The 17,609-nt window shown below is 43.7% G+C and overlaps 1 protein-coding gene across 4 annotated transcripts in view; it reads right to left on the reverse strand.

The window, feature by feature from the left end:
- Nucleotides 1-17,609, reverse strand: part of HECW1 (HECT, C2 and WW domain containing E3 ubiquitin protein ligase 1) — a 421,728-nt gene that overhangs the window by 358,007 nt on the left and 46,112 nt on the right. The window lies entirely within an intron of this gene.

Raw genomic sequence — 17,609 nt, forward strand, 5'->3', positions numbered from 1 at the left:
TGTGGGGCTCTGTGCTGCCAGTGTGGAGCCTGCTTGGGATTCTCTCCATCACCCTCTCTCTCTGCCCCTCCCTTGCTCTTGCTCTCTCTCTCTAAAATAAACTTGCAGTTGAGCACCTTTTAAGTGCAAAAAGCACCTTTTTGTCTGGGTCCGTGGGGATAATGAGACAGGAATCCTGCCCACAGGGAGCAGGGCAGGTAAGACTTTTTGTGTACCTAAAAGTCACACAAAGTAGGGACGGGTAAATGGCTGAGAAAGATAAAAATAAAATGTTACCTGTACTCAGAGGAGACACAGAGGGCCTCTTGCAGGGGAAGTGTTGGGAGACCCAAGGAAACTTCTGGGAGATGATAGGTTTGGGACTCAGAGGGAACGGGGGAAGGCAGAGGGACAGAAGGGACAGGGCCAGTATTCAAGCTCTTCTTGTGTGCCAGACACACGGCTGAGCTCCCCAACTTTTGCTGAGGGAGGTACAATTATTCTTATGTGATTATGGATGAAATTGAGACTCAAGGTGATTAAGCCACTTGTCTAGAGTCACACAGCTGACAAGTGGCAGTGCCAGGGCGGGAGTGCAGGTGTGTCTTACCCTGCAGCCTTTTCAAACCCCACGACACGAAGGATGGGAAGGTGAGTGGCTCAGCTTGGCTGGGGTGAGGACGACGGGAAGGAACATAATGAAAACCAGCGTAGGGACCGACCTGGCCCAGAATGCTACAAAACCATTAAGCAGTGGGGGGCAGGTGACATTTTGGACTGAGAGGTAATATGATCAGAACTGAGTATTGGAAGAATAATTGTTGAGGTCCTCGTCACTGATGGTCTAGCGAGGGGAGCGCTGGGGCTTGGTTCTGGCAAGTTCTTCTGGCCATCAAGCCTCTCTGGGTGCCATTTCCCGCAGAAGCTGAGCCACTCAATCCCAAACTGTAAGACAGCAGGATTAATTCCTTGAGGGCCCACGGATTCTATTTTCTAGAGTAGTAGTTCCAAATATTTTGACTGTCAGGGGAAAATGTTCATATGCGAACCATAAAAATATTTGGATACAATTTCAGGAAATTTCAAACCCTGAAGCTATGGAGAAGTGGTTCCCAAACTTTAGTACACTATAAAGTGCAGCCAGAGAGCTCGATGATGATGCAGATTCCCAAACCCTAGTTTCTACGAGAGTAATCTAAGAGATCTACAGATGAAGCCCAGGAGCCTGCCTGTTAACAGACATTGTCAGGGGATCCTAATACATTTGGCCTGTAGACGAATTCCAGAAACTCTGACCTAGGGGTCCCCAGGCCTCAGGGGCAGAACCCCTATTCTAGAGCATCACAGATACATACTGAAAAATGGACCCCAAATACAAAATTAGGACCGCTTCCTAGCCCCTCACTACAGTTCCATTGTACAGGTTTGGTTGTGGCCTCTCTCTCTGTCTCTTCTTTTTGGAAAAAAAGAAAGCATAGGAAAGGAGACATTGGGGGCCTCTTTTCCAGTCCCCCCCCACAAAGCACTCTGCACGCAGTAATGGACTCCGGAATTGAACCAGGGGCACAGAAGGCCCACTATCATTTGTCAATAATTGCCCACATTTGCCGCTCTTTACCTGCAAATACCAACTCCATCAGGTAATCCATTTTTCCTCCTCAAGGAGTACTTGCAAAATAGGTAAACATTATGCTAAGAAAATGCCATGTGGCTCCCTGAGAAGAATTATCTAAAAGGTTACTCAAATGTGAGCAGGTCATTAGCCACAATGAACATTAAGAAGAAATGTGGTTTGGTGGGCAAGGAAAAAAAAAAAAAAACTTGAGACATAATTATCTATTGAAAAGGTAGCAAAAGCAAGAGACTGCTGAAATAAAGTATGCCTGTGAGAAGGAAAAAGTGACTAAAATATTAAAAACATTCACCCATGAAAGGTCTGCATTTATCAAAGTGAGCAGTCTACTGAAAGGAAGTGAGTAAAATGCCAGCCCAGCGCCCTGATGACTTCTTTGTTACATAAAAAGCTGCATACTCTTCCAAAAATACTTCCTCTTACATGCACAGAGCAGATCTAGCAAATATTAGTGGATTTACTCTGCCTACCTTCAAATCAGCTGCATTTTGGCAGTGACTCGTGCTTGTAAAGAGCCTTTCATCTGAGGATTCACAGCCCACAAGGTGAAGTGAACTCCTAACTACCCACTTGAATAAGAAACAACCAGCATTGACAGAGTCCTACGTTGCTGAAACTCCGTCTTCAACATTGGAAGACATTTTTACTTTGAAAATAATGTTAATGTTCACAATGAAATTCTTTCAACCTTCCTGTATGTTTGACAACGTTCGTAACAAATGCTGGGGAAAATAATAGCAAGAAATCAGGAAGACGAGCCAGGGGGTGGGGACATAGGCACCTGCACCTTCAGTTGTTCTAATTCTTCTTTTTAAAGTTTATTTATTTATTTTTCAGAGAGAGAGAGAAAGAGAGAGAATGAGCAGGGGAGGGGCAGAGAGGGAGAGGGAGACAGAGCAGATGTGGGGCTTGAACTCATGAACTGTGAGATCATGACCTGAGCCAAAGCTGGACACTTAACTGGCTGAGCCACCCAGGCACGCCCAGGTGTTCTAATTCTTAAGTTGTGAAAAGGCTTTATTAATATGCCCCATCACTTACATATGCATAGAACACTTATTTCTTTTTATCAAATATTAAATTTTAATTAAATCAAAATGAGACATGAAATTAAGTGTATTCCATTTGAGTTGCTTTGGGGTAAGAGCAAATGTCAACAATTTTTTCGTCATTTGCTTCGTATCCACAGACAGCACAGAAGAGACATTTTGAAAGTGTTCCTCGTGTCAGTGAGTTGGTTGAAATAAAAACTTTGGGCATCCTGCAGTAAAGAAACAAAATCTTGTGGAAGTGTTTCTGTTCCTATAAGCTGACAAAAGAGACAGTGACTCGGGGGGTGTGAAGTAGTGGGTGGGGGGTTCCTCTGAGCTCATGCCAGCACCTGAGCACAAGGTCCTAGGATGGGCTGGAGAGTTACTTCCTGGTCCAGGCTGACACTGGGAAAAGACCCAAGAAGCAGAGGAAGAAACCGGGGTCATCTCTGAATCACGATTTGGAGCAAGGACTAGGGCAGATACTAAAGCTGAGGAAGAAAGGACACTTGGGGGTTGGCTGGGGGAGGGCACTACTCAGAGGCCACCTACCCATGTCCCAGGAAACCCAGATTGGTAAGGTGCCAGCTTCCTCGTAAGGGATTTCCATGGATCCTCCGGTGGCAAGAATGATGGCTCAGACCCTGGGGCTTTGCCAGGCACTGTGGTACAAACCCCTTCCCTATGCAGTAGGATATTCATGCCATCTTCCAACTTTGCCTGAGATTCCACTTATCAAGATTCACTGAAGATAACAGGCACCCAGGTAGTCGTGGGTACACTGGGAGACATCCATACCCTGGGTGACTATTTAATCAGATAGTTTTTCCCAACACATAGTTAGGAGTGGACATCCCCTGGAGGACAGCATATGGTCACTGGGTGCCAAGGGAGAAACAACCCATTTGGACACAGTGCATTTGATCATCCCCAAGTAGACCAATCCTTCCTTTCCAGAAACCAGACAGCAAAATCTTTCGGCCCTGCTCAACGGGCTAAGTGGCCCTTTAATTTTCCTCTGGCTCTTTCATCTTTCCTTCATGCAGGGTAGGAGGAGAGTGGATTTATGTAATCCCAGAACCTAACCACCCTCTGGGAATGAGACGACTGTTGTCTTCTTGAGTCCCCAGATTTACTGCTTTCTTCCTGGGGTGCCTCCACTCCTTGCCTCACTTGCCGCAGACCTGAGAACTGTTCCCTAGTGGCCCAGGTATGACTGGAACATTCTCACGGTGGTCATTTACATCTGAAAGCTGAAGTTTGCTGTCTTTGTTCATCCCCCGCCCCCCCCCCCCCAGGCAACCCTAGTTTCAGATTACATTTTACACAAAATCAAAATGTACAGAGAATCAGAGCAGCTCTGGGTGTAAGGGATGGAAGGTCTGATCTCTCCTCGGAACCTGAGACTTTTGTGCACACAGTGTGAATAAAAACCACTGCCTCGCAGGGAATGAGGGTTAGGAACCATAAGTAGTGGGCACTTCAAGGCACAGTGAGGGATGGACAAGGGCAAACAAAACAACCAGGGGGAGGGGGGAGGGGGTCTAGCAGTTTGCATCCTTCCGGCTGCTCATCCATTCCTCCCTGGGATAAGAAGCATCCCTTTCACTGTGCACATGGCTTTCTAGAGAGCCTCTGCATGCTGTGTCCAAGGATTGCTTACAATGGGACTGAGAAAATAAGAGTATTTTCCAACACCTTGTATTCCTTTGAGCCTCTGATAATGAGGGCAGACTTCTAATTGTCACATTGGTTCCCTGTAGGGATCTGTGCCAATTAAGAGGATTCTGAGTTCTGGGGGAAGGAATGGGGGGTTGGGGAGAGACTCATGCCTCTTTTGATTGCTTATTTTCCTCCAACCTAAAGCATGCTATAAAGGTGATTTTGAACATTAAGTAACACATTACATTCAAGTGCATAGAATAATAGTTTAATTAGTGCATAAGTATAGTTCGACCTGTCCGTTTGAGTGCATATAATCCTGTTTTAATTAATACACAAGTAAAATTTGACCCTGTCTATAAGTGCGCATATGTGTTTGATGTCAAACAGGCATATATGAAAGAATTATTATGAAAAAAACATCCTAGCAGTCTCTAAAGCCCAATGGTGAAAATACTGAGTTGTAGATTTTTTGTTTTTTACTTAATAATAAATAAAAGTAACTCTCAGTGACTGTGAAAGTCTTGTATCTGCTTAAATATTCAGCTCATCGGAACTTAAAACTCACAGCACACAAGTAACATTAAACTAATCTCAAAAGCTGTCCGATAAAATACAAAAAAAAAGCATTTTACTTTTGTTATTTCCAAGTGCCATCTTACCAAAAAGATTTCCTACAATGCAGCTGACAAAGGGAAAAGGGATAAGAATGCCCAACCCTTTGAGGGAGAGTCTACATGAAACACTTGCCAGTCTGACAGTTTATCATTCACAGGCAATTCCTCAAATTTCAGAATTGTAGATTTTTCTAGGTACGAGCTAGAACTCCCAGGAGGGGAAAAAGGATTTTCCTTCCATTGCTTCTCATACATCTTTTACGGGACTGTCTTTTCCCACTAGATTGTCCACACGGAGTTCCTGTCCGTGGGGACTGGACGGCACACAGTGGGTTTGCTGAAACCATGATGCCTACAGAGCAAATACTCACTCAAATTCTGATGAAGACCTAAGGAAATACCAGACGTAGACACTGGGAGATGCAACTTGAAAATGAGATTTTGTAAAACAACACACCAGAATGTAAACACGTGTATGTGTTTAACTGGTGACTCTGAATAGCTCAACACCTCAGGGAGTTACATTTCCCATCCCTCAGAATGGTTTTGGAACTCCTTGACTATACAGTTGTAATCTTCGTTCCATATAAGAAAGTCAGATACTCTCTTATTTTATAAATTTACGCACTTATCTTGTTTTTATTTTAGACTTAAAATTTGAGGGGGCACCTGCGTGGCTCAGTCGGTGGTGCAGCGTCTGACTCTTGGTATTGGCTCAGGTCACGATCTCACGGTTTTGTGAGATCGAGCTCCACATTGGACTCCGTGCTGACAGTGGAGAACCTGCTTGGGATTCTGCCCCCCCCCCCGCCCCTCCCCCACTTGCACTGTCTTTGTCTCTCAAAATAAATAACCTTAAAAAAAAATTGAGGAACAGAAGAATGCAATAGAAAACACAAGGGCTCTCCATGCTAGCACTTCCCCATCTTGCCCGCCAGTGTGCTCCCAGAAACCTTTTGTAAGTAGGTGAGAGTGCACACCGTGCCATGCTGGTGTCACTTTCTCTGAGTTAGAGGACACTGGTTCCTTTAATGTCCCCTAGATGCCTAAACTTTCAAGGGTATATTCCTCTTCACTGTGTGCGAAAGGACAATTGCACTGCATACGTGTCACCCAGGCCCCACTTCTAGCTGAACCCACTGTCTGGTTTCCTTGGGATCCAGCTACTTGCTCTATCCACACTGTCACCAGTCAGCTGGGCCACTTTCTTGCTCAGGGCTGCTGGCACCTACTTAACAGATTCCTCCTCACCCTGCTCTTGCTCCCCAAAATAGCCTCCAGGCCCGGGTGATCTGTGACCTAAGAGCTCTTCTTCTCTGGACAAACAGTGCTCACTCCCTAACACGGCTGACAGGGCCCTTAAAATACAGACTCTGCTCTCACTCAGACTTGGTTTCCAGCGCTCTGATCTCTGCATGCATGCGCTCCCCATGCGGGGCCCTTCAACAAGTTGTCATCTCCTGGTGACCGATTCCTGCTTTTGGTTTAGGCTAGTTTGTGTGGGTTTCTGTTACACCCAAGAGCCAAGAGCCGTAGTGCATCTATGACTGGAAACCAAGTGCATCCACTGGAATCATCTTCTGTCCAAAAACTCTTGATAATGTTCAATGGACAAAATAACCACTTTCTTTCCATCATCTCATGGCTCTGAGCTACCCTGCAGGCTCAAAATCCACTGAGCCGTGCCAGGCAAAGAGTTGCCCCTACCTGGGCATGGGAAATATATTTAAGATACAAAGGTAAGAAAAAGCAATAAAATACAATGTTGTCAAGGAATATGCAACAGTGGTGTAGGGGATAGCAAAGTACTACCATGCAATAATTAAGTCCCTATTTATTTTTTCTTCTATAAGTGGAATTGGGCTGAGTTGGGAAGCCTAAGTTCTTTTTCTGGGCTTTGCCTAGACCAGTGTTTCGTCCCAACTCAGGAGGTGGGCAGAGGACAGCAGTGCTGCTGAATATCCCCCATGGCACAGGATGGCCTCTAACAACACAGAAATGTTGTCAACCCAGCCAGCAAATAATGGTGCTTTTCTTGAAAAGCCCTGCTCTAGACTCTATTTTCCCTCTTAACTGGTATTTCCTTTACTTCCAGATTCTGTATCACTAATCATTAAAATATGGTGGAAAGATAGCCGAATTAGTAATGCACATCGTGAGTCTTTCTTGCTGCTGTGAAAGCAACAATGAGTAACACACGTCATGACTCCTTGTAATTACCCAATAATGTAAGATGAGGGGGAGGCAATGATTTCTTTCTTTATTAATTTTAAATATACAAGCAATGCATGAACACATTCTCCTGCTAAACAATTTAAACATCACAGATAAAAGTCAGGTTTCCCTAGCAACCACTCCCCCCTTTGCCCTCAGAAGTTGACATTGCAGTTTATTCTCAGTGTGGTTTGTACCTTTCTATGAACAAAGACCCCTTTCCTGCTCCCCTTAAACTGTTTATTTCACCAATCCTTCCGGAGTAAAATAACATCCATTGTTGCTTAACTTGCACATTGCTAATTACAGGTGAAACTGAGCATCTTTTCATACGTTCATTGACAATTTCTAGTTCCCCTGAGAACTGCCAGTTCATTTCCTTCCTCGTTTGTGTCAGTGTAGGAATGTGTCCCTTATCCCCATTGATTAGTACCCTAAATGCTTTGACAAGTATATGCTTGTGTTGCAAGTGGATTCTCCCAGCCCCACGTCTTCACTTGTATTTACTTTTGTTAACCTTCTTTGCGACAGAAGCTTTCCATATATTGATGCGTCAAATTTGTCAAGTGTTTCCCTTAAAGGTATTGCTTTCGTTGTTTTGTTTAAAGTCTTCCCAGCTCAGTGATTTCCAAATTCCGAATTCCAATTCATTCTTTCCGAACAGAGGCTGCCTGCCATTCAAATAGCTCCTGCAAGGCAGGATGCCCAGGATGCAGGACCTAAAAACCCAGCCACCCTTCAGACATCTGCACCCGGAATCCTGAACTTATCAAGTCCCAAATCAAATCATTAACTTCCCTCCCCCCACAAGCTGCTCCCCTGTGACCACTGCAGGAGTCATTCCTGCCTCCCTCCTTCCCCGACTCCTCCATCTGCAACCAGGTTCTTTTGATCCTAGCTTCTAGTGATCTCCACTTCTCGCCCCTCTACCCCAGGGCCCTCGCCCCACTTCCCACGGCCCACACTCTCCTCACAGATTCACAGCTGCTCTCAAATAGCCTCCTGCCTCCAGTCTAATCCCCCCTAACCCATCCCCCACCATGCTGCCAGACAGCTGTCCCCAAAACTTGGGTTTGGTTCTTCAATTCTTCAACTCTCTAAAATCTTTCAGATGTTTCCTCTGAAAAAAGGTCAAACTCCACAGCACAACAGAAAAGGTTCTGATGGCTTTGCCACCACCTACCCACCCAAGTTTATTTTTTTCCCCATCTCCAGCCATTCTGAGCCACATGTGGAGCTCTTGTCTCTGCCTAGAACCTTCCCCTGGCTACCTCTACCCATCCCCTCAGGTGTGGCTCAGGCCTCAGTCCCAGAAAGCTACCCTGGTCGGAACCTCCCCTCCACTCCCCTCCCAATTTGAGCTAAGTGCTCCTCTTAGACTCATCCCAAGGTCCTCATGCTCACCTCAATCTTGGCACACAACAAACTGTTCCATAATTGTATGTTTCTTTGTATCTCATCCAGGATGGACATATAATTGTGGCTTGAATTAATAATATCCCTTTGTTCAATGAACACACAGGAATATGATCTTTGTGCAATGCAAGGTACAAGACACTGGGGGCACCATGCAAAAGTTGAAACAGGTCCAGATCATGCCCTCAAGACTTGCACACAAATCTATACAAAAAGAAACTAGTTAGGGGCACCTGGGTGGCTCAGTCAGTTCAGCATTTGACTCTTGGTTTTGGCTCAGGTCATTATCTCACAGTTCATGAGTTCGAGCCCTGTGTCAGGCTCTGCGCTGGCAGTGCAGAGGCTGCTTGGGATTCTCTCTCTCTCTGCCCCTCCTTCATCACTCTCTCTCTCTCTCTCAAAGTAAATAAATAAACTTTAAAAAGAAAATAAACTAGTTATAAATTGACAAGGCCCAAAAGAGAAATAGACCTCACGTGGTATCGGAGTTCAAAGAAGGAGAAATAACTAACTACTGATGGGGATGCAGTGGGGGCATGTGATGTGTGAGTGTTCAGGAGTGCTGGCTTTGGAGTGTGCTTGTGTGGTTCAAGTCCTAGCTCCTCCATTTCTCTACTAGCGTATCACTTGGCCTCTCCAAGACTCCATTGTTTGGTCTCTACGGTGGGGTGGGGGGTGATCAGGATAGTACCTGTTTCTGAAGACTAAGAATTAAATGAGATAATACTGGTAACACTCTTAGCACAGTGCTAGATGTAAAGTAAGGCGGAAAAAAAATGTGATCAGCCATTTTTACAGGAGGAAGAGTGGCATACGAGCTAGGACATAAATGATAGAAAACACCTAGATGGACAGCATGCAAATTTTGTGAAGATTCATTTTTTTTTTCATTCCATAACCCCTCAAACTTCTTTTTACCACTTCCTCCCTCATTTTCCCTAAACACACATTTCCTAGAAACTGTCTCCCACCCCATCCTACCCATGTACTCATTCTGTCTCCTCGTAGGTGTCTCATTATAACACCTTCCCAGGTCCTTCCAGAATCTGATTATCTGGACCTCTCCCAACTTCTCCCCACCTGTAGTTGGTTGATAGCATGCCCCCAAAATTCATTCCACCTGTAACCTCAGAATGTGAGCTTATTTGGAAGTAGGGTCTTTGTAGATGATATAACTAAGGATCTCAAGATGCAATCAACCTGGATTTAGGGTGGGTTCTAAATCCAATGACTAGTGTCCTTATAAAAAGAGGAGAAGCCACAGACACAGGGAAGAGGGCCATGTGAAGAGAGAGGCAGGGATTGGAGAGATGCTACCACAAACCAAGGAAAGCCCAGAACCACCAGGAACTGGAAGACGAAGACAGATTGTCTCCAGGGCCTTTGGAGTAGCACGTCCCTACCTTCACATTGATATGAGATTTCCATCCTCAGAACTAGGAGATAATCAGTGCCTGTTGTTTTAAGCCACCAAATTTGTTGTAATTTGATACAGCAGCCCTAGGAAACTAATCCACCATCCCATCAAAGTGCAATCACGCAGGATCTTTCTGAAACTTCCCACTCTGATCATGCTTCTTACCGTCTAGCATTCTTCAGTGGCTGGCATAACCCCTGGGAGGAAGTGCAACCACGCAGGCATGGCACACAGGCTCCTTCCTATTGGGCCACCTCTGAGCTCTGCAGCTGCCTTCTGTCATCTCACGTGGCCAGACACATGCAGGCCACATACCGTGTGCCTGTGTCACCATTCCTGACACCACTGCCCAGCCTGGCATCTGGTACCTCCTACTTTTCTCTAGGATTAAGAATTCAAATTGACCTCTCTGCTCAGTGACGAGAATGCTTGCAGAATGGTTGGTATTCACCTTAATTCCTCATTACTCTTGAATGAAAAAGATTCCTACCATACTTTCAAGTAACTAATCTATTTTTTTAAGTTTATTTATTTATTTTGAGAGAGAGAAAGAGAGAGAGAGAGCAGGGGAGTGGCAGAGAGAGAAGAAAGTGAGAGAGAAACCCCAAGGAGGCACTGCACTGACACAGTGGAGCCCAACATGGGGCTCATTCTCACCGCAAGACCACGAACCATGAGATCGTGACCTAAGCTAAAACCAAGAGTTGGACATTCATCCTACTGAGCCACCCAGCCACCCCATCGAGTAACTAATCTTCTATAATAATCTACAAAGAGTGATATGAAATGCAATATATGATCATACAGTACAGTACAAATTAAACAATTATTAGTATCTTTGTGCATAAGGAGGCCTTTATTTATTTATTATTATTTTTTAACATTTATTTATTTTTGAGACAGGGAGAGACAGAGCATGAATGGGGGAGGGTCAGAGAAAGGGAGACACAGAATCTGAAACAGGTTCCAGGCTCTGAGCTGTCATCACAGAGCCTGACACGAGGCTCGAACTCACGGACCACGAGACCAAGACCTGAGCCGAAGTCGGATGCTTAACCGACTGAACCACCCAGTGGCCAGGAGGCTTTTAAATGTGACTAACCACTATCCTTTCTAAAAGTATCAGCAATGGTTAAAGATTTGGCTCAGGGGTCAGCTTTTCCAGGGAGCCTTCCTTCACCCATCTCTGCCTCGCAGTTTGATTGGGTGTTTCGTCTAGAAATACATACCATTATATCCTGGCAGCTTCTGACCTAACATTTACCATATTAAAGACTTCTGACTCCTTATCAGTCTCCTTCACCAGACTGTAAGGATTTTGACCGTGTCCTGTTCATCTTTATGACCCAGTGACTGTAACTGTGCTTGAACCATATGGGTGCTCATAAACACTGGTTGAATAACTGCATGGATAAATGAATGAATGAATGGATGGATGGATGAACAAGGAGTTGGAAGAAGGTCTCCTTTTGGGACCCAGAATCTCAACACACACCAATGGCTTATAGCATGGTTTCTTACCTCTGGCATGAATGATTGACGGGCATAGCCTCTAACTTTATTTGTCTGACTATAAAGCTCATGGCATGTTTTCATAACTGCTGGCATGATTGATTGAAAGGAAAACCACTGCCAAAGAAGTTAAATGATTACACGGAGTCCACAATGCCTGTCTATGTATAAAAGAGCCCCAAAGAAATGTAAAAAGCTCTTGGATAGCCATGGCCTTTTCAAATGCACAAAGAGCCAAAACAAAAACACCCTAATGTGCTCAAAGTAATCTAAATTTCACAGAATAAACATCTTACACCTTTATGAATAATCTACTGAGTTGTTATTAATAACTTGTGATGACTGGAAGAAGGCTGGATGTCAGAAGATACTGTATTCATTCACACACACATATACACACACACACACGTCTGCAAAACTCCAGTTTCCTTGACATTATTTTCTAATTTCCTAACCTTATGATATATGTACTTGGACATAATTCACACACAATACACTAAAATTAGAAATTTCATGTAAGTGGTTACCAGTGTACTTTAGAAATCTCCAGCTATGGACACACAAGTCTTCAAAAACATAGGAAAGAAAAGAACACACACACACACACTCATATACACAATAAACACAAACAGTTTCGCAATGCACTATAGTCACACTTGAAATACATGCCAGTGAAACATTAAAATCTTTCATTTTCATTATTTATTATTGACGGACTGAGAAGCCCCTGACATTAAAACAAAACTTACAGGTAGACGAAGTTAAGGCATTTCTCAAAAAGTAGAAAGGTACTGAAGCGGGGGGCAGTTTAAAATAAAAGCAGATATATTCCCAGGCCCAGAGGGGAACAGACCTATTCTTCCTTCTGCCCTCACCCAGGACTCCTCACTCCTAAGGCACACCCTGATAAAAGAGCTCTCGTAATGACCTGCGCTCGGCACGACAGTATTCTAAATAAGCACTGGGTAAGTGCTGCTCCACACTGGGCATCTCCTCAATTCTGTAAAGAAAAGTCTGTGCCCACCTCCCCTTCACACTGCACTTGGTCAGTCCTGGAGACCTGAGCTAGACCAAGGTTGTGACCATGGTGCCTAGGGGAGAGTGGGGGAGACCAGGAGGTCCACAACCCCCTCTGCCCAATTCCTACACACATAATTGCACCTCCAGCTCAGAAATACACATCTTTGTTTTGTTATTTATGCACCTTTTCTTAGCTGGCTTAATTCCTTTCCTTAAGTAGTTGAGGCATAAATAAACAAAAAATAACTAATAAATAATGAATGGCAATGGAGCAGCCTTTCTCCCTGTGCTTTCCCGCTGCTTCTGTGTCTTCTACCCACACAGAACAAGATGCCCGCTCCCTCGGACTGATCCTCATTCCCCAGCCTGATCTGCGGCCTTTCTTTCAGGAAGGGAAAGAAAACCAGGAGCAGGTGGGAGTCCAGGAGTCGTGGGGGACCCACGAACGTTCCTGAATGACTGGCCTGTGGCCTGGGCCTTAAATGGAAGGTCTGGAGCTCAGTCATCGTGGGTTAGGAATACGGACAGAAGCAGAGCCTGCATCCATCCCCACTCTTCCCAGCACTTCCTCCAGACAGAACAAGGGGGGGTGGCTGGCATACAGACAGCACTCCTTCAGTGGGCCCAAGGATGTGTGTGTGTGTGTGCATGCGCATGTGTGTGTGGTGTGCAGGCACGCCCGTGAGCAAACTGGTCAACCATAACCATGTTCTCCTTTCCATATATGATTTATGATCAAATCAAATGGGATGGAGTTTGCACTCTTTTCTCTAGTAGCTTGGCAGTGGAGGGAAATTGTTCTGGGAACTGGACTGGTTATTTTTACTGGCAGCCCTTGGCACAGGGCACTCAAGACCTTTGAGTCTTTCTCTAACTCACGTGGTGTGTGCCACTGTGCTCCTTGTCACCTCCCCTGCCCTTGCTGGACAGGTCACAGGGGACAACACTGGGTTGCTTCTGTTCACGAACTTAACAGCCATGGTTACCAACACAGGTCTTGGTGTCTAACTCACACAGGTAAGTGACTCTTCTGTTTGCTGCTCACGTGACCTTGGGAAAGTTCTCTGACTTCTCTAACACTCCTTTGCTTCATCTATAAAACAACAGTTGCCTCCTCACAGACTTGTCGAGAAAATTGGCCAAGCTGATGCTTAGTTAGAACAGTGCCTGGCATATAACAAGTGCTCCCTAAATTGTAGCTGCCATTACGGTTATGTTATTATCCTAGTGAGAGGGGATCTTTGTGTAAAGAGGCCACTAATTTCTTCATTCATTTGACAGAGAGTCACCAGGTCTGTGCTATGAGTCAAGCCCAGTAATAGACAAGGACCTAGAAACTCAGGAGCTGGTCTGAGCTCAGGGCCAGGCCAGTCACACCGTCACACAGGGGGAGGAGGACAGTGAGCAGGCAGGTTCGCTGCAGTGTTGCTCACACGGTTACTATGGGATATCTGAGGAGGGGGTTACACGGAGAGCTTTCTAGAAGAGATGACCCATTAGTTGAGTCCTGAAAGCTGATTAAGTCTCAGCCTGATGAAGGGAGTGTGTGTGTGTGTGTGTGTGTGTGTGTGTGTGTGTGTGTGTGTTTGTAGAGGATGCAGGGCAACTCCATGGCAAAGGGAATCCAGACTTTCATTCACTTAGACAAATAATTTTGAGCCCATTTAATAGGTGCCAGGGACTGTTTTAGATGCTGAGGATGCACAGAGAAGGAAAGAAAGAAAATACCCAAGCCTTGCATTCTGGTACAGGACACAAACAATAAATTAAATCTTTGACATGGCCAATAAGCAAAATAAAGAAGAAAATATGTGGTATGTCAGGTGACGACAAGTGCAATGGAATAAAACGTTGTAAAGCAGGAAAGGGGGACAGGGAGTGTCTGGGGCAGATGGGCTGGTTTTAAACAGGGCGTGCCCAGCTGAGCACAGTGAACCAGGAAGAAGCCCAAGGAAAGGCAAGTGCTACCTGCTGTCTTCTCCATGCCCCCATCTTGACCCTCAACATATCTGACGGTGCCTGGCCCACCTTCTCTCCACCAGCTCCTTATTCTCAGGTCAAATCCAAAACCTTAGGGATATGAATCCCATTAAACAGAACAAAGAGAAAATAATTATATCAATAGCATTGAATAAAAAGTAATCTCAAAATATAGTACCATAAAAACATGCAAAAGGGAGCTCTTTCAGAAAACTGACACTAAATCAAATTATTCTCTCACTCATCATTCCCAATCAGCACCCACAGCTGCCCTGGACCAGACAAGAGAGACCCCTGTGGGAGGCCATGAGCTGTCAAGGTCCTGCGACCCTTCAGCCCTGCCCCCTGACCAGCCCTGGGGAAACACACACTCAGAGCCCACATCCTCAAGAAACCTGGCGATTTAGAAGGAGAAATAAGCCATAGACACAAAGGAGAGATAAGCTATAAAAAATTAAATAAGGTAAATAAATTGAATAAGGTAAACAAAACAAATGAAATCGACACAGAAAGTGAAAGAATGGGGGCCCAGAACAGTTGAAGCCCTGAAATTCATGAAAAAAAAGATTAAAAAATATTTTTAAAGGTCCCTGGGGTAAATTTTGACACATTTTTATTGGCCTTTCTGAGAGAACCAGACACAATGTCATTTTATTTGAGAGTAGTAAGCCATTATAATTGCTAAAGAAATTTGGGGGGAATAAAAGAAAGTCAAGGAGATGCATTAAAAGCATTTCAAATGTTCAGTAATTAACAGTGTTGTCCTTGGACAGGTGTTGACAGACCAGTGGAACAAAAAGAAGTTCTAAAAACAAACCCCAATACACTTAAAACTTTGCAATTGATGGAAATGCTGTTTCAGAATAAGGGGGAATGGACGAATCACTCAAGAGTGGTTCTAGGAGATTTATGGAGGAAAACTATACCTCTGTCTTATCAAAACAAAGTCTAAACACTGAAACACGAAAGGAAATCCATTAAAGTATTAGTAGAAAACACTGGTAGAGAGTTTCCTCCTGTTGGGGGTAAAGGTGGCTTTTGTTTTTCTAACCATAAGGGCTAAAGCCTGACACTAGAAAGTGAGGGGCTGAGAATTCTAACTACAGACAGAACAAAATATTTTTTGTCTAAAAAATAATCATAAACAAAATCCAAAGACAAACGACAAACTGGGGGAAATATTGAAAACGTGCAAAAGGCGAAGGTTGGTATTATTTACAAATAAAAAGTATCTCAAATTATAAAACAAACAACAAATATAGGCATAGACCATGGCAAAGACCACGAAGACACTACCCCAAAACTCAAAGTGCAGACCCACAAAAGCATATGAAAAGCTGCTTCATTTCAGTAGTTATCAAAATAACTTGAAGAAAAACAAGAGTTCCATCTTCTCATTTGTCAATTGGCAAAGATTTTAATAAATGATAACTGCTGCACTATATTTGCAAAGATAGCACAGAAATGCTGGTTTTCATATATGTTGGAATTTACAAATTTATAGAGACTTTCTAGTGGGCCATCTGGCAATACAGATCAAAAACCTTAAAAATTTGCATATACATGTACCCAAGTTCTACTTGTAGGAAATTTTTTGAATGAAGCTAACAAATCTGTGTGTAAAGATTTAGCTATAAGGATATAAAGGTCAGAGTTACTTGTACAAAGGAGAGATGGTTGACTAAATAAATGGTCAGACTCACACAACAGAGTGAAAGTTTAATGCAATGATTCTCAAAGTGTGGTCCCTAGATCAGCAGCTCTAATATTGTCTGGGAACTTGTTAAGAATTCAGACCCTCTCGCCTTTCCCAGACCTACTGAGTCACTAATTCCCCAAGGTCATGCCCAGCAATCTGTTTTAAGAAACGTTCCCGGAGATTCTGATGCACACTACAGAGGTTTGAGAACCTCTCACTCACTGTCTGAATCAGGGTCCTAGGAGGAGCTATATGGACACTCAAATTGGACAGTTTGAAGAATTTTAAGGTAAAGTAAACCACAGGGCTGGTACAGGATCCTGAGACTGGTAACAGTAGGGCTGCATTTTTACCCTGGGAGGGGATATAACTAGGCCCAGGGAGAGGCAGCTGTGTGGGAATGACTGCCTGATCACAGCCACAAACCCCCAGTGGCCTCACAGGAGTTTCCATTCAAAGGACAGACTCAGGTGCACAAAAAGTACCATTCAGCCTATAAGTACAATAAGTCAAACATTTATGGGATGTATTAAAAGATGTGGGAGGTATTGCTTCAGGTACAGTGTTTTGAATTCAAAATCTGTAAACTCCAATGAGTTCATTACTTCCACTCTATAGATAAGAAAACTTAAAGCCCGAATACATGAAAGTTACTAGCCTCAGACTTCATACCTCATCAGTGGGGAAGCAAAGACTCAGACCACACCAAGGCTAAAACCTGAGCTCTATATTGCTGCAGATGTGAATCAATTTGATTTTGAAAAGAACATCAATTTTATCCCTATAAAAGTAAACTCTGTTGCAGTGATCCACTGAATAAGATCACACAGTAATTTACTTCCTTAAGAGTAGAGCGATGGTTTCACACCAATTATTATTATTGGTACTATTATTATTATGTATTAGAATAACACATTTAATAATATTTAAAATTTATTATAAATTATAATTTAATTGTCTATGCAGAGGAAATTTGTTTCTCAAACATGAAAGCACTTTAATTTTTTTCCTTACTCTGGCCTTGAATAGTACAGCCAGAGGAATTAGTCTGCTGATAAAATATTTTCTGAGTGTTTGATAGAAGCCACTTCAACAATGAAATCGTTGGAGTTTACAGATTTTGAATTCAAAACACTGTACCTGAAGCAATACCTCCCACAACTTTTAATGCACCCTACGAATGTTTGATTTATTGTACTTATAGACTGAATGGTACTTTTTGTGCACCTGATCTCTCATTTGAATGGAAACTTTTCTGAAGTAAAGATACATATTTTATCGGTAGTGGTTTCCACCATGCCTAGAAAAATGCCCAGCTTTGAGAATGGATATGTATCCGTCAGGACAGGCTAAATTACACTGTGGTAGCAAATAACCACCTTTATCTCATTGGCTCAATCCAACAAAAGTTTCTTTTCTGAATCATACC

The sequence above is a fragment of the Panthera onca genome, chromosome A2 (genome assembly GCF_046562875.1).
Source record: "Panthera onca isolate mPanOnc1 chromosome A2, mPanOnc1 haplotype 2, whole genome shotgun sequence".
Lineage (NCBI taxonomy): Eukaryota > Metazoa > Chordata > Mammalia > Carnivora > Felidae > Panthera > Panthera onca.